This window comes from Carettochelys insculpta, chromosome 2 (assembly GCF_033958435.1).
Source record: "Carettochelys insculpta isolate YL-2023 chromosome 2, ASM3395843v1, whole genome shotgun sequence".
Lineage (NCBI taxonomy): Eukaryota > Metazoa > Chordata > Testudines > Carettochelyidae > Carettochelys > Carettochelys insculpta.
The window spans coordinates 174,435,569-174,458,922 of record NC_134138.1 but is presented as its reverse complement, the minus strand read 5'-3'; the positions used below and the strand labels follow the sequence as shown (position 1 = coordinate 174,458,922).

The window sequence follows — 23,354 nt, the reverse complement described above, 5'->3', positions numbered from 1 at the left end:
AAACCAGGAGTGGCTATCATAATTATCTAACCTGAACTCCTGTAAAATGTAGCAGCTCTCAGCCAGTGTTTGTGAACGGACTAGTTCTGATATTCCAGAGATACTCAGTTTTGAGGGCTGATGAATTGCCCTAGATTACCCAGCAAGAATGTAAGACTTAGAAAAAACAACCCACAACTTTCAAGTTCATCAATGTCCTAACAAGACACCTCACCAAAATGACAAAAAAAGTCAGATTATGCAGTACCCATTTTATGAGTGTCCTAAAAATAAATAAATAAAAATATAAAAGACTAACATTTGGTTTGGAAAGGTAAGAGTAAATGTATGAGCTGTATGTAGGCAGTTCAGATTTATTTGTAATGGCTGATTGTTGTGGCCATTTTATAGTTAAGTAATTGTTCTTTGTGGCATAATTTAACCTGTGTGAAATCTTTGAAAAAGAGATGTTGATTCTTGAGCATTAGTACCTAAGCAAACAAGGAGTTAATAAGCATTCTACTAAACATTAAATTATTAATTGTAATTAATTTTCTTTTTGAAAGTAGCAAACCCTGTCTGGCTATGTAACATTAACAAATAACTACCAATAGTCCCATATTTTACAACTCCAAATTCCGGGATTATTACTGCTCCAGTTGAAACCAAGAGCGAAAATATTAATTTCAACTGAAAGCACTGTTAGGCTGAAATATACAATAGCTATCACTACCTTCCAGAAACAGTTTTTTCTATCCATAACAATCGTAGACAACGGAGCAATTAGCAATATATAGAAGTGACCTACCAAATTTCAAATAAAATACATAACATACATAACCTTGTAGATAGATATTTTGCCTCATGTTACTTTTACAGTATATGAATGCTTCCAGGCATTGTTCAAAGTAGAAAAATCACAAACTGCTCACATACAAACAACATCCAAAAATGAAAGCGGTATTTTGAACAATACAAATGTGGTAATCAGCACCTGATCCTAGGTTTGGAAATGAAATATATGAATTGAGTCAGAATTTCTCACACCTCAAAACACACTCCACTAAACTAGAGAGCCTTCTAATGTATATGATGATGGTTGTAGAGTCACGGTTGTCTAAGGTACATTCTTGCTTACTGTGTTTTGAAAGCTGTCTGTCAAGAAGTAGCAAACAGACTCCGGACCTGACCTTGTTGTCTTCATGTGCAAAGACTTCCAATGACTTCTCTAAAGCACTGGACAACTGATAAATTATAATTGTGTCCACACGGAACAATAGTTTAGTACAGCAAATGAAGTAATACATAACTGCTTAACATACTGAAGATTTAGTTTTGCTTTGACTGTTCAAATTGTAAATGAAATTTTGTCTCTGTTTCTGAAGTCTGGGAATGAAGTGAAGGAAAGTTGTTTTTTCTCCTTAACCAACATGTATGCTGAAACAAGCTAAACTAAGGAACAAAAATTATATATTCCCTTCACTGGTACGTTGATCTCCTCTGGAGAATACAACCTTGCTGAAAATGAATAAATTTATCCTCTTAAAAGCCTAACCATGGACTAGATCACATCTCATTTGCCCAACTCAACAACATTTTTACTTACGTGTACTTAAAACATACCTGCAACAAATTCTGCCCTCTATTTCACCTGTACTATTCCACTGGCTTTGCTTGGGTTGTGTTCACATATATAAACCCTTAAATATATTTTCCATTATGTTATAGGAAATTCCATCCTCACATCTTCCCACCAAACAGAACACAAATAACAAACCTTGACCTTTCACATAAGACAGCCTCCAGCATATTAATTTCTCACACGTTATTTTTCACTTTTGCAGCACACAATATTTCACTAATGGAAATGCTATAGCACAATCTCATCAGTAGGTGCTCCACTTCATAAAGGGGAGCCTTATGCTGCACACTATAACACCACCGCTGCTGGCTTTATTGAAATCCATTATGTACTCCTCTTTCCCAGTGATCTACTTGCCTTGAAAAGAATAAAGCCCTGGCTCTTAAGAGACACTTTAAAGCAGGGACTCTCAATCTTTCCAAACTACTGTACCCTTCTTGGTATCTGATTTGTTTTGCATACCCCCAGATTTCACCTAGCTTAAAACTACTTGCTTACAAACTCAGATGTAAAAATACAAAAGTATGACAGCGGACTTTCTCATTTTTACTATGCGATTATAAAATCAATCAGCTGGAATATACATTTGTATTCACATTTCAGTGGACACTATATAGAGCAGTATAAGCAAACATAAAATTATATGAAATTTTAGTTTGTACTGGCTTTGCTAGGGCTTCTTATGTAGTCTGCTGTAAAACTAGGTGCATACCCAAATAAGTTGATGTAACCCTGGAAGACCTCTGCATACCCCCGGGGGGGGAATGCATCCCTGGTTGAGAACCACTGCTTTAAAAAGGGGAGAGGGGGAGAGAGAGAGAGAGAGAGAATTATTAGCCCTGATTACAATTAAATCTTTCCAGAGTATGTTCCATTATTTTTTTTTAATTTCCATCATATTTGAGGGCAGATTTACTGTGATTTAAGTTAACTTAAACACATAAAAATATATAAAACACCAGAAAAAAAGAGATTTAACCCTGACTTAACCTTTGGTATTTAGAATATGAAACCCATGCTTACATGTACTGGCTGCTTATGTCAATGGATTAATGACTACACAGAGAAGAGGGAGGTGAAAGCCAGGGAAGGGGGGGTTATCTTAATCCTTTAGGAAAGGGACTGACCCTCTTATTGCACACGTGAAAGATGAATCCCATGACCACGAAAGATTTCCCTTCTTAAAAACATTATTCAACTGTATGAATAAATCACCCAACATCTTGAGCTGACAGAGGAGGCAGGAAAACGACTAGATTTCACAGTAGCTTGTTCTGCAGATGACTCTCACAAGACTGAGATCAGAACTTTACCTATAACAAGCCCAGCCATAAGTAATGCCTCGTGCAAAGACTACCTACCACCACGTTAAGCAGGAATAATGCTTTCAAAAGAAGAGTAGATGCACTGGTGAACTTTACCTTTCTGCACAGCTCCCAAGTATGCACGCTGTTTCCTCATCCACCAAGCAAACACAAAAAAAGCAGTGTGGCTAAAAGGAAGAAGAAATCTACCAGAAACAAAGCACTAATTTAAAACAACCCGTACAGTCTGTCGGTAAGACAAGAATCTCCGGGTTTCTGAAAGCAAAGCTGAGAGGGAACAGGAGTTGGAGCAGAGTTCCGGCAACTTTCCAATCGTCTTTGGGAAAACTCTGATTCTGAAAGCAGCAACAGCACACAGACAACTCCTCTGGCTTTGCTCTGATCGCATGGCACTTCTATCCAGCAGCTGCAGCCCCCTGTAGGAAGCTGTTACAATCGCTGGTCTCTCCACTCCACCCCTGGGCCTCTTTGATTGCTTTCCCAGTCCAGGGGCCACTCCAGATAATGCATGCAAACAAGCATGTCATAAATCACACAAGTTCTGCAAAGTGCCATGTTGGTTATTTAGATTATTACCTAAATCTTTCCTTGACAGCTCCAGATAAACCGTCTCCTTCACACTATATTATCTTTTGTTATGCACATGATTAGGGGACACCAAATGTTAATAAGCACAAATTCTGCATATCCGAGGAAACCTGTGGATTGCATTATAATATTCCCTAGAAGAGGAAAAGATTAAAAGCAGCGTAGTTGTTTCCTGGTTTCGAGGGTTGTTGCTGCCTTCCTTAACAACTGCTGTCATGCAGAATGGGTAACGTTTTCAAAAATGCCATTTTCAAAAGCACCCCAAGCATAGAGCATCCTCTGTTCCAGAGATCCTGAATGCAACTTAGACTTCTAAACTGGTCAGTTGCTTGTAAAATTTTACCCATAGTATGTACGAGTTATGCACACAGATATGAGGAAAATGGACACTATGATAAACAAATGGAAAACACCCAGATAAAGAAAGATACACTGTTGACTGGAACATGTCAGTGTGCTTAGCACCAGACCATCAAGTAGAGAGACAGAGCCCAAGGGACATTGTCTCTTTTACATAGAAACATAAAACTGGAACAGCATCCTGGGGCACTGAGTCCCCACCTACAGCAGGCAAGGCCATCCTACAGTCCTGTCCATAAATTTATCAAGCTGTATCTTAAAACCAGTTAGGTTGTTTGCTCCTGGACAGAGGCTGTTCCAGGACTTCAGCCCTCTGATGGTTAGAAACCTTCTTCTACCTTCTAGACTAAACAAGTCAAGCTCTTATAGTTTCTTCTCCTAAGACAGAGGCTCCCTTGACCATTCCTCTAGCCCTTCTCTACATCTGCTATAGTTTGACTTGATCTTCTTGAGCATGGGTGACCAGAACTGAAGTCAATATTCCAGATGTGATCTCATGAGTGCATTGGACAATGGTACCAATATATCTTTCTCTACTAGAAATGCTCCACCTAGGATTGTTGTTAACAAGGAAAAGACAACATCTGGTCTTTGTGTGGATGAGCTGAAGGGAAAGGCACAAATGAGCCCCATCACATGCAGAGTCTAGACCAGGGGTCACCAACCAAAAAAACAAGAATCACCATTTTTTTTACAATTTGGTAAAAAAACTCAATTATTCAAGAGCCGCTGTGCATATGGATATGAGATGGTCCTTAATAAAAAATGTCATACCATATTTCTTGTAACCCCTATTTTAAGAATAGCATACACACAATTATTTGTAATGTGATACATATTTGCTGCATGACACTCACAAACTTTTTACATAATCTATTTCCTCATACTTTAACCGTGTGTTTGTACTACTGTCTTCCTGACTTTCACTTCTGAACCTTCTCTCTCTCTGGAGGACCCCCGGGGAGATATCCAATGTTTTGAGACCACATGTTGTTTGCTATTTAGATATAAGTTGTTTATTTTTTCAGCTTTTAGATGTTCGCTGTTTATCAAAATTAATCAGGAGGGTTTTTTTTTTTTTTACTTTGCAATTACAGGCTGCAGCTACAGTGTATTTCTCTTTCTGAAGTGTAATGTAAATGAGCAAGCTCGGAAATACAGATGAGGTATGGATTTATATATCTCATGCCTCATTTGCATATTCTCATACAGTCTCGCTTCCAGAAGAGCCTTCTCCAGAAGGAAAAACAGCCATGTAGACAGGGTTCCTTCAAAAACAAACTCCATTTTCAAAACAACCCTTCTTCCTATTTTGTTTCAGGGAGAAGGGTTCTTTCAAAAAACGTGGAAGTAGCCCAAAAGAATTTCAAATCAGCCTAGACGCTTTTGCACTGGGATGTATCTTTTGATCAGCAATGTGCAGCTACGCACAATCTGCCACCTCAGGATGATGAGACATCTAACAAAATGTGACATTTGTCCTAAGCCCCGGTGCTGGAAACCTATGATTTTGAGACGATTTTGGCTTTCATTTAAAAATGTTCATTTCTAGATCTTATGATTTCAGAGAAAACCTGAACTACAAGGACTCAAACAAAAAAAAACAGAAGGCAATAAACCAATGTGAAATTTTATTCTTTAAGTCAATTTCTGTGATGAGCTGACTCATGATTTTTACATGTCTGAGGTTGGCAGTGCTACATATATGCAACCATGGCACCACCAAGAAACATATCTTTATACAGAAAATTAAAAAGAAAAAAACAACTGGTGTTAATTTCCACATAACTTCAACCATGTAATATCAGAAAATTCAAAAATTATGGAAAAAAATCTTGAAATCTTGAAAAAAATCTTGAAAAAAAATACTTTTAACTTTTCCTCCCAATGGACTAGACTTTAACTTTCTGATGTTCCTTTAACATTGAAACCCAGAAATGTAATTAAATAACTGTTGAGTATTTCACTTCAAACATGACCTTACAGAATCGTTTTTTTCTTTAATACTCCTGGTTACAATGTGTGTGGAGGACTAGCAGGGATTAGCATGGAAATAGATTAAGAGAATCTTCATCTATTTGTTTTGAAAAACTTGGAGAGAAAGAGGATAGCTTATTCATGAGCATGGACTTATCTACAATTTATCATACGACAGCCAGGCTGAGGGGTGGGCCTGTGAGAGAACAGACTTAACATGGAAAAGATGGATAAGTTGATGGGGTGGCTGGTTGACTACCAGAAAGAATCACAGAATCTTAGAACACTAGAGTGGGAGAGACCTCGAGTGGTCACCGAGTCCAGTTCCCTGCCCTCCCAGCGTGTCCAAGCACTGTCTAGACCATCCCCACTAGATGTCTTTCAAGAAGGATGTGGAGAAATTTGAGAAGGTTCAGAGAAGATCAACAAAAATGATTAAAGGTCTAGAGAACATGAGCTATGAGGGAAGACCGAAAGAACTGGGATTGTTTAGTTTAGAAAAGAGAAGACTTAGAGGGGACATGACAGCAGTTTTCAAGTACCTCAAAGAGGGTTACAAGGAGGAGGGAGAAAAATTGTTCTCCTTGGCCTCTGAGGGTAGGACAAGGAGCAATGGGCTTAAATGGCAGCAAGGGAGGTTTAGATTAGACATTAGGAAAAACTTTCTAACTGTCAGGGCAGTTAAGCGCTGGAATAAGTTACCTAGGGAGGTTGTGGAATCTCCATTGGTGTAAATATTTAAGGGCACGTTAGATAGACACCTATTGGGGATGATCTAGATGGTGTTTGGTCCTGCCAGGAGGGCAGAAAACTGGACTCAATGACCTTGAGGTCCCTTACAATTCTAGTGTTCTATGATTCCAGCCTGCTGTTAAATATCTCCAATGATGGAGATTCCACAACCTCGCTAGGCAATGTATTACAGTGTTTAACCACCCTGACAGTTGAGAAGTTCTTACTCATGTCCAGCCTAAACCTCCCTTGCAGCAGTTTAAACCTGTTGCTCATTGTTCTATCCTCAGAGGCCAAGGAGAGCAATTTTTCTCCCTCCTCCTTATAACCCTCCTTTAGGTACTTGAAAACCACTATCATGTCCCCTCTCAGTCTTATCTTTTCTAAAGTAAATAAGCCCAATTCTTTCAGTCTTCTCTCATAACTCATGCTTTCTAGACCTTCCGTCATTCTTGTTGATCTTCGCTGACCCTTCTACAATTTCTCCACATCCTTCTTGAAATGTGGTGCCCAGAACTGCACACAGTACTCCAGTTGAGGACTAATGAGCACTGGGTAGAACATAAGAATGAATTCCTGTGTTTTGCTCTCAACACTCCTGTTAATGCATCCCAGAATCACGTTTGTTTTTTTTGCTACAGCATCACACTGTTGACTCATATTCAGCTTGTGGTCCACTATGACTGCTAACTGCCTTTACTAAGTACTCCTTCCTAGACAGTTGCTTCCCATTTTGCATATATGAAGCTGATGGTTCCTTCCTAAGTGGAGTAGTTTGCATTTGTCCTTATTGAAGAGAAGGAGAGGATACTGAAGACATTTTAGCAAACTGAACAAAAAGCTACATGGGGCTGGCAGAAGGAGTAACAGTGGCTGTTTCGGAAGTTCCTGGAGGAGACCTAGACACAGTAGCAGTTACTACAAAATGTAGCAAGTCCAGTTGGGCAGAATAGAAATTGTATGGTGGAGGGCTAGGACTCTGTAAAATAGACTCCTGTCAGATCAGATTGACTTTTGAGAGAATCATTGCTTGTGCAGGCTGAGATAAAGGATCATTAGCCCTATGTTTTGCCCCTCATCTGGCACAGTAGCAATGGGCCTAATCTGGACTAAGGGAGATGTAAGTTAGATACTAGGAAGAACTTTGACTAGAAGAGGGTTCAAGTCTGGAATAGGTTTCCAAAGCCGCGTCTACACGAGCCGGCTACTTCGAAGTAGCCGCGCCAACTTCAAAATAGCGCCCGTCACGTCTTCACGTGGCGAGCACTATTTCGAAGTTGAAATCGACATAAGGCAGCGAGACGTCAAAGTTGCTATCCCCATCAGGAGATGGGAATAGCGCCCTACTTCGATGTTGAACGTCGAAGTAGGGCACGTGTAGATGATGCACATCCCGCAACATAGAAATAGCGGGGTCCGCCATGGCGGCCATCAGCTGAGGGGTTGAGAGACGCTCTCTCCAGCCCCTGAGCTCTGTGGTCGCCGTGTGCAGCAGCCCCTTAAAGCTCCCCGCCCCCTGCGTTCCTGTGCAGGAAGCTGAGGGCGCGTGCAGGCAGCAGCATTGCCATGCGGCCAGCCTGCACACCTCGCAGCAGCCCCAACCCACCACCCTGCACTGATGGCCACTAGGCAGCCCCCCAAGCGCCCCCAAGACACCCCACCCCAAGGGGAGCCAGGGCTCCCAGCCTGGCAGCCAGCCTGGGAAGAGGCAGCGGGGTCCCTCCTGGACGGAGGCCAAGATCCGGGACCTGCTGGGGCTCTGGGGTGAGGAGGAGGTGCTACAGGTAATGGAGAGCAAGAGGCGGAACGCAGATGAGTTCGCTCAGCTGGCCGAGGGCCTGGCTGCCCAGGGTCACCAGGCCCGCACTCCTGACCACGTCAGGAGTAAGGTGAAGGAGCTGTGACAGGGTTATGCCTGGGCTCAGGATGCGGCCAGCTGATCTGGGGCCGCCCCCGCCACTTGCCCCTTTTACAGGGAGCTCAGGGCCATCCTGGGCCCCCGGTACACCTCCTCCCGCTGGCCACTCTTGATGCCTCGGCCGACGAGCCCCAGCAGGCCCCGGAGACGGAGTCCGTCCTGGAGGCAAGCCCTGCACCCCACAGGGCCCCCCAGGAGCCCACCCCTGGGATGCCGGAGGAGGAGGAGGGGGGACTCCTCCAGCGACGGGGGCTCCGGATCGCCCTCCCGTCCCGGAGCTCCAGCAGGGTGTCCGCCCAGTGGGTGTCCCCTGACCATGGGAGTGGACCGTCAGGTATGTACCCCCCCTGGTGCACACCCCTGGGTTAAGGGGCGGGGACAAGAGACATGACCAGGGCCCTCCACATGCCCGGATGACCATGGCCCCGTGGACAGCAGTGGCATGGCCCTCAAAAGAGTGCATCAGCCCCTGCCCCCCAGCAGGACAGCGTCATGCCCCATCCCTGGGGATGGGGGAGCAGAATCTAGGGTCCCCCGGGGGGGGTGGGACACCCATCAGCAGCAGCAGCATCTCCGGGGGACGTGGATGGGGAACCAGCAGCAGAGGGGTGCGGGGACAAGGGCCACGGGTCAGGGCCCACACTAATGGCTGTCTCCACTCTTCCTCCCCCTGTGTTCCGCAGCTGCACCATCGGAGGGCCTGGAGAGCACCAGCGAGGTGTCAGTGGTCCCGGAGAGCCCACTGGGGCCATCCCAGCAGGCCAGCCCCTCGGCGGAGCACTGACCAGCCCCAGGACGAGGCTGACAGCGGAGCCACCAGCAGAGGATAGCCACGGACCCCCAGCTGCTCGTGACCCTCCGGCGTCAGCTGGAGGTGTCGGAGCGGCGCCTGCGGGTGGAGGAGCAGCGGCTGGAGCTACAAGAGAAAGCGCTGGCCTGGTGCCAGGAGGCTAGGGGGGCCTTCATGAACACCTTCGAGCGCATCGTGGAACACCTGGCCCCCCATGCCACGCCGCCCGCCGCTCCACCTGCCGCTCCGACCGCCGTCCCTCCACCGTCTGCCACCCTGAGGCCTGCCACTGAGGGGGACCTGGGGCCTACAGACATCCACCAGCCGTATCTGCCGGTTTGCCCGGCCCCGACCCAGCCTCGGCCAGGCTCCGGCCGAGGTGAGGGTTGCGCCCTCCAACCCCGGGTGCCGGACAGTAGGGGTGCAGGGCCGAGGATGTGCCCCCCCCTCCTCTTTTGTACATATCCCCCATTATTTGTATATAGTTTGTGCTGGACCCCTGTTCTGTTCTGGTACCTGCCCCCCCCATGTAATTAGTTCCCCCCTTTTTTTCTATATATATATATATATTGTATTAATAAGAGATTTCACTGTGTGGTTTCAAACAACAGGTCCATTTATTTGCAAGAAAAGTGCGGGGGGGTGCTCTTGGGTGCTCTGTGGTGTGGGCGTGGGGGCAGGGAGTGTTGTGGAGGATGGGGGGGTGCAGTGGGGGGCCTGCCAGTGTTCACCCCGCAGCCTGGTCAAAATGGGCCCGCAGGGCCTCCCGGACCCAGATCCCCCCCGGGGTCCACCTGGCGACTGGGGGCAGCGGGTGGTTGCACTTCGGCCCTGCCAGCCTCCACAGCCCAGCCCTGGAAGAAGGCCTCTCCCTTGCTCTCCACAAGGTTGTGGAGTGCGTTGCACGCGCCCACAACCTGGGGCATGTTGGTGGGGCCTGCATCCAGGCGGGTAAGGAGACACCTCCAGCGCCCTTTGAGGTGGCCGAAAGTGCGCTCGACCACCTGGCACGCATGGTTCAACTGCATGTTGAACTGCTCCTGGCTGGCTGTGAGCTGGCCCGTGTAAGGGTGCATGAGCCAGGGCCGGAGGGGGGTACGCCACGTCTGCGACGACGCAGAGGGGCATGGCGGTGTCCCCCACAGGGATCTCCTGCTGGGGGATGTAGGTCCCCGCCTCCAGCTGGCGGCACACGCCTGAATTTCTGAACACCTGGGCGTCGTGGGTGCTGCCAGGCCAGCCAACATAAATGTCCAGGAAGCGGCCCCGGCTGTCCACCAAGGCCTGGAGGACCACCGAATGGTAGCCCTTCCTGTTGAGGAAGCGTCCTCCGCTGTGCTCCAGGGCACGGATGGGGATATGGGTCCCATCCAGAGCCCCAAAGCAATTTGGAAAGCCCAGGCTGGCAAGCCCGCAATGGCAGCATCCGGGTCTCCAAGCCACACAAGCCTGTGGAGGAGCAGGACATTGATTGTGCGGATGACCTGCAGGGGAAGGACATGAGAGAGCACCAGTGAGGGGTGTGCAGGGTGTGTCTGGCCCTCTACCCCAGGGCTCCCCCCCTCAGCCTCCCCTCCTGGGTCCTCTTACCTCCACGAGGACAGCCCCAACGGTGGCCTTGCCCACGCCAAACTGCTGCTCTATGGATCGGTAGCTGTCTGGAGTGGCCAGCTTCCAGACAGCGATGCCGACCCGTTTCTCGACCGTGAGGGCACGTCGCATGGAGGTGTCCTGGTGCCGTAAGGCAGGGGTGAGCCACTGACAGAGCTCCAGGAATGTCTGCCGGCTCATGCGGAAATTCTGGAGCCAGCGCTCGTTGTCCCACTCGGCGAGCACCAACCACTCCCACCAGTCTGTGCTCGTGGGGTAGCTCCACAGCCGGTGGCGTGTGCGGTGGCAGTGGGGTGGATCAGAGGGCAGCAAGGTCTGGGGCTGCTTCCTCCTCCTCTGGGGGCAGCTCCTCTTCCACAAATAAAAGGTGGTCAGCTGCCTCCTGCATAGCACTGAGCAGGGCAAGCACTGCTCCTGCAGGGGCGGGTGTGGACCTCTGGCTGCTGTTGCTGCTGCTGGGGGTCCATACTGCTTCGACGGGGTGTGCGTGCCTGTGGCTCTGCAGACCGCGTGCTGTGCAGGCTGAGTGTGTCTGGGAGGGGCCCTTTAAGGGAGCGGCTAGCTGTTGCTCCGGAAGTGCTAGTCCGCCCTGTGACCCTGTCTGCAGCTGTTCCTGGCACCCTTATTTCGATGTGGGCCGCTTCGGCATGTAGATGCTCCCCTGCAGCTCCTACTTCGATGTAGTGCTGCCCAACGTCAACGTTGAATGTCGACGGCACCAGCCCTGGAGGACGTGTAGATGCTATTCATCGAAATAGCTTATTTCGATTTCGCTACATCGAAATAAGCTATTTCGATGTAGCATCCCTGTGTAGACGTAGCTCAAGGGAGGTTGTGGAGGATCGGAGGATTTTAAGAACAGGTCAGATAAACATCTGTCAAGGCTAAACTACATGCCCTATCCAGGTAAGTCCTACATTGCTATGATTTTTTTTCAGTTGGAATAAAGTGATTCCAGATTCACATTTATGATGTCATATATGCGATTATCAGTCAATTCACTCATGCTTTGTTTACAGAGTTTCCATTGCCTATTCTGATTTTGGGCATTAATCCTCCATTTCTTATGTCCCAAGCTTGCAATAGTGTCTAAATAGTATTTAATATTTAAATACACCATACATATGTTTTGGATGTGAGGGAAAGTTAATAACTTTTAAGGAGAACCACAAAAGCTAAGTATTTGTGTAATACAGATTTTAGTAGCATAGAATAGAAATTTCTTCTAACTTTGGTCATCTTTTTAACATTTTGGGACTCTGGCACTTTGCAGCTATTCCCGTTTTTTTTTTGTTTGTTTGTTTGTTTTTGTTTTAATCTTGACTGCAATACAATCAATGTTAAAAAAGAAAAATACATTGTGAAAGATGGGAATTTGAAACCTCCTGCCAAGTTAAACTAGAAGTTAAAAATTAAAAGCTGCCTACTAAACTCCAAGGCCCAGATGAGGATAGCAACAAGGAAAATGCTAACAATCTTTTTGATCTGAGGTGTATTGTTAGTTTTACATAGGTTGTTTGGTTTTTTGTTTGTTTTTGAAAGCACAGTGTGATGAACTTTGAAAGGTTCAGACCAATAGTCCCTTCCCCAAAGAGTATATATCCTGGCTCCAGTTGTTCCATAGTTGTGCAGAATATTTTTTTTTTAAATTTTTTAACTGTGTTTTCGTTTTGGTCTAAATTGTACCAGGATGCTCAGGATTTCATGATCTCATCTACCATTCATTTGGATTACACAACTAGTAGTTCCTTTCCTTGAGGGAGCTGATGTCTGCTCTGTGATTCATGGCGACATGATTCAGGGAAAAGCCCAACCTCTAAATGTACATAATGAGAGGGAGATGTAGCAAGAGCTTTTTACAATTATTTTTATTTTTAAGAACATCAAAATCTCTTCCTGTGGGTTGACAGATGTTGGCCTCCAGGCCTCAGGCACCTCTTTGTTGCAGAGACAAATTGTAAGTGTTTTTTTTTTTTTTCCCTGTGTCACATACAAGCATCAGAGTTTCTCAAAAAATGTGTCCACCCATTCTCCTCTCCCAACATTTTTTGTCTAGACCAGGACTGCCCTTGAATCTGCTGCACCTCCTCCCCATGACTTCAGTCGAGTTGCCAAAGCATAACAAAATGGAATTTGGCCCCCTATTTTTTAGTGCCAGGAAACTCCTTTCAACCTATTCACTGTAATAAAACTGAACTGAGGAATAATATGAGTACACGTGAACAAGAGAGAAAACAATGACGTTGCTGCATTTTCAAAAGCGCTGTTTGATCTTGTAAAAGAGACCTATCAGGCAAAGCAAACCCGGGACAGATTTAGATGACAAGAAAGAGTTTTAGCATAGAAGTCATTACGAAACATGAAGAATCATATCTGCACCTTATGGAATGGCACTGACTTCAGAGAGGGAAGCATACCAAGGAGAATCTATAGACAAAAACAACAATTTTTCTTTCTTCTCCTGGAGGAGGGAGCAGTCTAACATTACTTTACTATAATTCTTACAAAAACTAGCTTCATCAGTGCATTTAAACATAGGTAGAACCAATTCTTTTATGGCTGATTTTATCATTCCCACAAAGCGGGACCCTGCTGCTCAGGCATTCACTGTCTCTAAGGGCTAGCTTACAACACTTTTACTCACAGTTTCCCTGTGATAGATCAGTGGGGCAAAGGTACTGCTCAAAATGAGTCAGCGTGGCTGCATCCAACACAAATCTTGCCCTTGCATTCCAGGTATTGGATTGAGACTCGGAGCCAGATTCTCCGACAGCGTCAATCAGTACAATGCCATCAACTTCTATGAAGATGTGCTAATATACACAAGCTGAGGAATTCTCCCTGTGTAAGGGAAAGTGCAGAGCTGTGTCGCCAAATGAACAGCCTAGAGAAGAGAATTGTAATTCAGAGTCATCATAGCTTCCCTGGGTCCCCCATTGCTTCAATTAGGCCCACAGCTATCATCATAGATGCCAATTATTCTCCCTTCTGCATTGACTCAGCTGTGCTGAGCTGACAAATTGGAGGTGAGGGAGGCGTCATGGCTCTACCCTTTCCCTCCTCGATTCTGCTCACTCCTTGCTTACATGTGCTGGGAAGAGTAGGAGACCTGAAGAGTGTGCTGTCCCCTCACACGCAGACTGGCAATGGAAGGCTAGAGCCTTGCACCACCTTAGTCTCCTGCATGACTGCACAGGGAAAGCTCTAATCTATGTGCACGTGTGCCACACTGGCCTTGTAGTTTATAGAATGGAAACAGTTACTGCATTGCAGGGTGCAGGTGTCAAATCTTTTAAAATATATATACTTTTCCTGAAGCTAGACTCAGGTAGGACAAATACCTGAAGTGAAAAATAATAGCTAGACCACGGACTAGACAGTAAACGTCAGCAGACCATAGTCCCATCTTCACATTTCTTATAATCAAACCACATCACATTTTAACCAAGAAAAGGGGAAAAAATGGATCAACCCTGTATGTAGTACACAGTAGAAGAGGGAAAGTAGATAGATTTAGGGCAGGCTTAGCTAGCACATGGTAGTTAGGCCACCACTCCATCCTCAAAGTGTTCAAAATCATGAGCCAAACCCCCAATAGCAATGTAATGGACTCAACAGTCATAAGAGGGTTTTAAAATACATTTGGAACTCTTTTGCTTTGCCTTTCGGTTTTGCAACCTGGAACGGTGACGCTTCAGTCCTTCCCCCATCACCATGAAGACTGGAAAATTAGTTTTGTTTTTTTTTAAATGCTATCTTAGATTATTATATATTATCTCCTGGAGCAGTGGCTTTATGAAAAACATAATGTACTATAATATTCATTATATATAATCATGAGAGCCTGGCCCCTCTGCGGGTACAACCCACATTTCATAGGCACAAGAAGTAGATGACGATGGTGATGGTTTTCACTTTTTTCTTTTTTTATTTGTGGACCCCTGCAAATTTTTAAATGGAGGTATGGGGTGCTTTGGAAAACTTAGTCTGTGGACCCTAACAGGTTTGCAATCTACAGGTTGAAAACTACTGGCCTAGGGCATCAAAATAGGTAGAAGTCTTTGTGGTCTGGGAACATTTTCCACTTTGCCAGTGGTAGAAAATCCATACAGCACAGCTGATGCAAATCAAAACTTGTGCAAAGGCCTGTTTCCTGCTATTCCCCTACCCCCACCCCCTTATTATCTTACTCTTTGACTAGCCCGGCTGAAAGAATGAGAGTATCAATAGAGTACAGTGCTTTCCATGGGAGTAAAAGTGGTCGAATCAAGACCCAAAAGTAAAAAAGTGAATCCACTTTCAGATACCTTGAGTAATAAAGAAACAGATTACTATTTCAGATATTAAACTTGTTGCTATTTTAGATGTTCCTCTGCACTCAGCAGTTACTGGCAGATGCACAATGCTGGGCTTAATATATGACTCAGACATTTGTGGTTTTGTTCTTTCCAAGTCATTCTCCTCAGTACCACATTTATTATTGTGATATTCTTTTGTTCAGAAGATGTTTTGGAGATGGAGACAAACTAGCTGCCCTTTATTTTAACTCTCTTCACATTGCACTGGTTTTGTCCTGAGTAAGGAAAGTTACTGAAATCTTAAGCATTAAAATTCAAGCTATTTGAAATGCACCTCATGCTGTACAATGTGTTGTGAAATCAATAATCATTAGTAGGACCCCAATCAAGCAAAGCACATAAGCATGTGCTCATCTGCAAAGTCAGGTGGTTTCCACAAGTGTTATGTTATATTGGCTGGATTTGAAAAAAATATTATTTCCAGGCATGTCTTCAGATTCCAAATGGTGATTTGCTTTTCTGTCATGGACATTCTTGTGAATGGGTTTTTGGTTGCATGAATATTTGTGGAATGGCTGTTCTTCAAATGAACCTGTGTTTGCATGCAATGCAACAGGTGCGTGTGCACATAAGAGTATTACCTATATGTCTGTTAGTTAATTCATTAATTAATTGTGATGATGTTGATGTTACCAACAATTAAAACTATTCAGTCATCCACTCAGGAGGTAGAAAACATATCATATAACTTCCAAGTTCAATCTATACATGCATTGAGGTAAAGAGTAAAACTCCCATTGACTTCAGAGGTGTAATAGCAAGTGTTTACAGAGCTTTTCAGTTATGTTCAGATAACAAGGCTGAGATGGCACACCTACAAATCACAGTATTTTGGACCATCAAAGGAGGACTTTAATATTGGCTATGAGGTAAATTACAGCAGAACGGCGTTTGCCCTTTAATAAGTCATTCATATCTCTGCCTTAAAAATGGAATTCTACTGAGAACAGTTAAGAAAATTTGCAAAAAAATAGTCCCCTAGGGAAAATACAAAGCATTATTGTTTGCAACAGCAGCCAAGACCACCTTTGGTTTCCACTCCTTGCAGCCTCTGTTCCTGTATCCTGATGAGCTCAATTAACCACTGCTCTGCATTTTACATGTATATGAATGAAGATATCATGTGGTCTCATGCCCATTATTTTGTCATGACACAGCTGAAGCCAATAAAAGAAATTCTCTTGTGGGAAGGAAGGTTGCAGACCAGACAGAGCATAAGCAATGGCAACACAGGCTTCCCGGCGCTGTCTTACCCTAGTGTAACAACCCTTCTCAGTGGGAGCTACTTGTAGATAAAGAAAGGGAAAAATTTAGTGGCTAGTTCCAGCCTTGCACTTTCTACTGAAAGTGCTAAACTAGTGCCATGTAAATTGGGGTTTGTGCTTCAGGAACCTATTGAGGAGAAATGAAGAGCAGAGCTCATTTCATGCTGGTGAAAGGTATTAGTGTAGCAATTTTTATTATCAATCCCTGGCTGCATTAGACATGAGAATGAAAGCATTTTATGACTGTGTCAGCACCTTGAATGGAATGAAATAATTTTATTTATTATTTACACTTATCCTCAGAGCACCCATCTATTGCTTTGTGTGCTTTTGCAATAGTTAAAAATACACATTATCATCAATAAAAAAGACCAACTACACAATGGACTGGTTTCACAAGTTCATATAATATTTTTCCTGCTAGAATATTAATCATAATAGAACCATATCTTATCATCCCTGATTTCATCTATATTCACTATGTCACCTCTCTCTGGAACATCTCCCATTTATCTTCCACTTTGGCTATCAGCTATGTGACTAACATTTGCCTCTTCATGACCTCATCACTGTCTGATCATCTGATTGTTACGATTACATTGATGGTCAGCTCCTGACTGCATCATCATATCTTCGGTTAAATACTTCAGAGACTGAACTCTACTTTCTGCAGTGACTCTTTGTCCTCTCACTTATTCTGCTTTAATGCCATTCACTTCTGCTTAGCTCAGCTCTTCACTTTGTTCCAAAAGCCAGAAACTGAAAAGTTTTCCTTGAAACTTAATTAACCAAGAAGAGAAATAATTTTTCTCCTGACCTTCCTTCTGCTGTATTCTTTCTCTAGCATAATTGTTTATCCTCAGAATGGCTGGAGATCCATCTTTAACCATTTTCTAACACCCTTTCTCTTTTCACTTTAGGGTCCATAATAAGCAGACTACAGCCTCACCAGAGACTGGGACCACATCTTCCTTACTGATCCAGTGACAGCTTCCTCTCCTTTTTTGAATCAATTTAAAAATCTCTCATAGTTATTTTATAGATGTCCGTGAATTTGCTCTACTCTGTATCTTTGTTTATACACCATACACACCTATTTCCTCCACTCCACATCCTGCTTACACTTTACAGTCCAGTCAAAGGGCAGGCCATGTATGTGCAATGCCTATCATGCTAGGGGTGGCAAGGCACACAGTAACACAAATGATACACAGATGTGTATAAGAGAAAGGAAAAATAAGAGAAAAAAACCCTGAGTTAAATGTCCCTCAAGAGGATAAATCCACTTGGTAAGCAGTTATCTCATTCAAACACAGAAAGTAGTAAGGAAGAACTTCTCTCTTGGGAAAATCAGAAAAAAATGCCCACATGTAGCATGGTCCCACCTCCTGGAAACATCTGTGACATGGTGTGACCCATGCTAGTTACTTCCCAGTGAATTCAAGGGAAAACACACTGATAAACTGCCAACAGCTGCATTATTACTGACAGAATCAACAGCTGCCTTTTGTGCACTGGAAATATAGTTATTGCCATGACTTGGGAACAAATCTCTGTAAATTAAGTATTTTTTTCCCCAATTTCTGGATGAAAGCAAGAAGCGTGACAGCCTGGAGTTGTATTCAAATTTTTCCAAAGCTGCAAAGGTGAACTGTTGAATTTGACCTGGCAAATTCTGAATTATTGCATGGTCCACAAACACCAGACCCAATCAGTCAACTGCCTTCTATTCCCTTACTTATAAATGGGGAGGAGAGAATAAAACACCTGCCATGGGGGTTTCTCTGGGGCTCAAATCTTATCCGTATTCTTGCCTGTGAGCTGTTTAGGGCAAAACCTTTGCTAGGACAGAGTTTATCTGGGTTATGTACACGGTAGAGTATACTGTCAATCTTTAAAAATAAAATAGGAACAAGAAAATTCAGTATCTGACATTATTATCTCTTCCTTTATTTAACAATTCCTCCTGATAGTAGCAAAGTACGTGGGCCACTGTGTACAAACAACGAAGAATTAAAGCAAAACTGGTCCCCACCGCTCAGGAAAAAAGACTTATTTGCCAGAAATAACCATAATATGCAATGATGAATGGGGATTGATTTGTACAGTACAAAGATTTTATGTCACTATTTAAAGAAAGCTGGGGGAGAGAGTGCAGGGGTTGGTGGCCAGCAGGAAAGCTAGTCTTACTTTCTTTGTTTTGTAAAATATAATCTCAGACCCCCTTCCTTCTTCTCTAGCACAAGATGCATTTACTGCCTCACTCTCCCCTGCAATCCAAAGCACGCAGAAGGGAACTTCGGATAGAACATCTAACACAAGACCAAGAATCCACTGATTGCTGGAAAGGAACTTAAACATGAAGACTGTCTGTAGCTGTAAGAGGTCTTTTTGCATGGCTACAACACAGGTCTACTCCTGCAACATTCAAGTTACAGCCTCATTTCAGGCTGGATAAAGGATTTAATTCAGTCTACTCATCTTTCTCCTCCTTCTTCCTTGAAAAGGGAATTAAAAATTGGCTGTGGGGTGTTGGGAAGCAGGGAAGGGAGAATATCTGTGAGAAGGCAACCAGGGTCATAGGACTGAACCCTCTGGAGGGGAGAGGTTTTCTTGTTCCATTTTTAGTTATTTTAATTTCTGGTTATAAACATTCACCCTGAAGGAAATCCTTGCTGACTGTGTTTTGCCTTCGCTGAGCCAGGCATCAACTTACATGTACAGCTAGGGGAAAAGATTCTCTGGGTTACAGTGCTGCTGTGGCCTTTGAGGAAAAGAGAATCTCCATGCCACCAAGGCTCATGCTCTCTAATTTTTTCCTATTGTTTTAGAAGTGCTGTAACTTTGGTCCATGGGATGTGCCCTATTCTAGGTTTATATAGATTTGCTGAGCTGTGAAAGGAATTTTCAGTAATAATTACAGCAAAGTAGAAAAGACTTTGGCCAGGGTGACCATCCATCACGTATTTGGCGGGATGGTCCCATATTTGGGACACCAAAAAGGCGTCTCTACTTATTTTTTTTAAAGGGACAAATTGTCCCATATTCGGGTCCTCCCCCTGCTGACCTTTTCCACAGCTGCTGGCTGGAAAGCACATAGGTCACGTCCCTGAGCCTTGGGGAACCAGGGCAAGTGTGGGCGGCTGCCACTTCCCTGCTGCTTCCCCGAGGCTCTCAGGGAGTGCTGTCAGCTGCTGCTTCCCCAGGGCTTGGGGAGGGCTGGTGGCTGTTGCCTTCTTCCTGGCTCCCCAGGGCTTAGCAGAGCTGGGAGGAGCTGCCCCTTCCCCCCATATCTCCCTGTCCCGTATCTGGGACAGGGAGATATGGTCACCCTAACTTGAGGTCATTTGCTTTCTGCAGTGACAAATGGATTCCACACCGTTTGGGGGTTAAATGCTGGCCCTGGTAACGGAGGGGAAGTAGAGATGGCAGAGATAACCTTGGGAGTAATACTAGCAAGCTGGTGCTCTCTCATGCTGCAGGCTAGATGATTGTGAAATGCAGCATTAACTATGCAAGGGAGTAACGTTTGACACATGACCCTCTCCCACTCAAGCATGATCCCTGGTTCACAGAGTCAGAAATTACAAGGGAAACCAGACGAAAGTGATGACAAAATAAAAATATCATCGAAAGGGCCTTTGTGCTGGAGCTCACAATCCAAGCCTGTTAAGATTGTTAAACCATCAGATCAGTATGTGCTGATACTATAGAAGCACTTTATGGAAATTGAACCTGTCACTGTAAACCCTCACTTCCCATGGAAATCAGCTTTCAACCTGCCTCCTATGAATGAGCAGTGCATGTCAGAGAGATGCTCACTGAAGTACGAATGGTATATGCATGGCAACAACTGTGTGGACAAGCCACCTTAGTATAAAGACACTGCTGGGATGTTTTAAATTATTTACAATACATTTTATTCTCTTCTTTTTAATATACGGAAGTCAATCTGAAGTGACTGCCCAACAGACCAGCAAATGTCAGCGGGTTAACAGAAGGGTTCTTCAAATGAAAATGTGGAGTCCACTAGGAAAAGTCTCTTAAGACAAAAAGCAGCCTAATAAACTTCTGCTATATACAGATTTGTCTGTAACGCTATAAAAACTGATATCTAAAGGTTTCTTTAATGGGTTTTTCTCCACCACTACATGTGATATACCATCTCCCCTAAATATTTCTATGGCAATCATCAGCACAGGGCTGCATACATTGTAGGTATTTTCATTGCCATTTGTTTGTCAGCAGAGTATACTTACATATCCCCCAGAATAATTTAGCAGATTATAACATTTGTTTTGGAAAACTCCTACAAAACAGGGTTCTGTAGGAATTACTCTCAAAACTTAGAGAAAGGTTTTCTTCCATTACATTCTATAAGAATTTTTAAACCATTATATAGAATTCGGTAACAAGGATAGTACTTAAAAGGGCAGTTCAGTTAAAACGGCAGTCCACATTTTTTTATTAAATTCTTTACTTTCCCAGAAAGAAAGACAAATTGGCACAAAAAGAAATCCCTGGGCTTTGTTTTAATCTTTTGCTATTTTCAAGATTAATAAGAAAGTCCCTTTCAAATTCAGATGATGCTTTTTGCAAAGAATGTTTATTGCTATCTTCATTAGGTAGGTCAACACAGCTAATTCATGACCGCCTACAGAATTGATAGATTGTGCTGCCCTCTGGTGGGGAAAACAACTATCATCATATTTACCCAGATCAGCATCAAAGGTTCATTCTGTTTTGTATTTTGTTTGTTTGTTTATCTTAAGTAGCCAACATCTACCTCAGGAAATCAAAGAATTTTCTTTCCTTAATGTATGTGCTGGGCAGAAGAAATTAGTGGTTCATTAGTAATGAATGACAGGTTTCTATCCACACAAGAAACAGAGCAAAGCATTTACTACTCACACAGGGCATTTCCCTGACACCTGAATTGGCCTCTCCCTAACCACCTGCTTTCCAACCTCTCTTTTCACCCTGAAGACTACTCCATTTCTCTTCTTACCTTCCCTTCACATCTTTCCCACCCTGCCTGGGACACGCCCCTCCTCCTGCACACTCACCTCAGCATCCACAAATCCCTCAAAACTTTCCATCTCCTTTCTCAAGTCTTTCTCTTTTTATTCCTCTTTTCCAACCAGTCTTTCTCCCTGACATTTCTCCTCCTCCTCGTCCCTGCAGTCTTATCCCTGTAGGGTAAATGGAGGTACCTTCCACTCCATCTCCTAATAGCTCCCTAGGAGACCCCCTTGGGTCTACTCACCTATTCCTCATTTTTCCATAGCTCCCCATCTCCTGGTGTCTTTCCCTTGGCTCCTCTTGCCCCTCTAGCCACTTGAAAATCCTTCCTCGTCTTTCGTTCATTTTCCACAAACACCAGAGGGTAAAGTAGTGAGAGACAGATATTAAGTGCTGCCTCTCTGCAGGGGAGGTAGGAGTAGACAGGGTAGAAGCAGCAGCAGCAGCAGCAGCAGCTTCAGACATCATAAAGGAAGCATCCACTGATTCTCAAATCCTCCTCAGGGTGACAACTACAGAAGTGAAGATACCCAGAGCAGAGCCAGGCCTAGCCATCTGAGGAGTAGGGAGATCATGCTTCTGCCTCCCTGCACCAATACCTTTGCTCCCCTATCAGTCCTGCTCACCTTTCAGCCCGTATTGAGCATGATTGTTATTTGTACTAATAGTGTTCAGAAGCTCCCATTAAAGATCAGGACCTCCCTGTGCTCAGCACTTTGGAAACATGCAGCAGAAAGAAAGTCTCTTCCACAAAGAGCTAACAATACCTGTATTACAGATGTGTAACTTCCACGAATGCCTTATGTTTGTCAACATTTTGCATAATGGCCCGATCTTCCCCATGGCAAGGTAAGTGAAAATGCAGAGGGTTAGGTTAAAACAAAACATTGATTTCATAGACTTTTCCCATCAGTACACCTCCTGCTCTTACGAACCAGTCTTTTGATTAATGAAGAACACGATTCTCCCACCCCGCCGTTATTGACAGGTTATCCACCACTGCTTCTGAGGCAAATACCATACAGCAGACCATACAGTTGATTCAGTACTTCCCTGTGTACTAGATTTATTCCCTGTCCTCATATTTTAGGATCAGACATTGCACAAAAGACCACCAGGCTGCCCAGAATATTTAGATCTATCAAAAAAGCTTGTATAATCCCTATACAGCTAGAGGAATCAACAATCACAATGCACATATGGCTCCTGAGTGCAACTACCATCACCTTGAAGTTAGCCCTGGAAGTCTGGGATAAAATTCTCTTCCTGTCCTCAGAGTGTGATTAGAGCAGCTTAAAAGAAAAAAAAAAGAAACTATTAATTCATTCATACTTACTGTAACATTTCAAGCCAGCAAGAGAGGGATGTTTTTAAAGAACAAAAAGGAGGGGGCTTAAAATCAAGAAAAAGGGGAGCATGGACAGCTTTTGCCTTTGTGTTTGAGACTATGCTGTAAACTCAGAGTCCTTTGTGAAATAAAGAGTACCAGGTATTGCTTCACCTAAGCTAAAAAGGGAACCACAAACTCTTGGGTAAACGACACAAGTTTGGCTCAACTTCTCTCAGTACTTCTAATAACTTTTCTCAATATTGTTCAAAGGGATATTTTCTAACTTCCCATAGCAACTCATTTGTAAATCACAACAAATATCCCTATGACAAAAGAGGGTGTGTGTGTGTGTGTGTGTGTGAAAGAGGCAGCAGGTTTGTATAAATTTTGGCGGTGCCCAGAATGCCCAGAGCCTGGCTCCCTCCCCAACCCAAACACACTTCTCCACCATTACATG

At 44.0% G+C, this 23,354-nt stretch overlaps 1 protein-coding gene across 4 annotated transcripts in view; it reads right to left on the bottom strand.

Annotated features, from left to right (window-relative positions):
• TNS3 (tensin 3) overlaps window positions 1–23,354 on the bottom strand; it is a 376,357-nt gene that overhangs the window by 329,797 nt on the left and 23,206 nt on the right. The window contains exon 1 of one of the 4 annotated variants that reach the window (XM_074988039.1): window positions 13,567–13,620. The exons of 2 other annotated variants lie outside the window; for them this stretch is intronic. The gene's annotated coding sequence lies outside the window, so the exon portion shown is untranslated. Of the gene's footprint in view, window positions 1–3,042; window positions 3,286–13,566; window positions 13,621–23,354 lie in introns of those variants that run through there. One more of the 4 variants, XM_074988037.1, reaches the window with a different exon arrangement.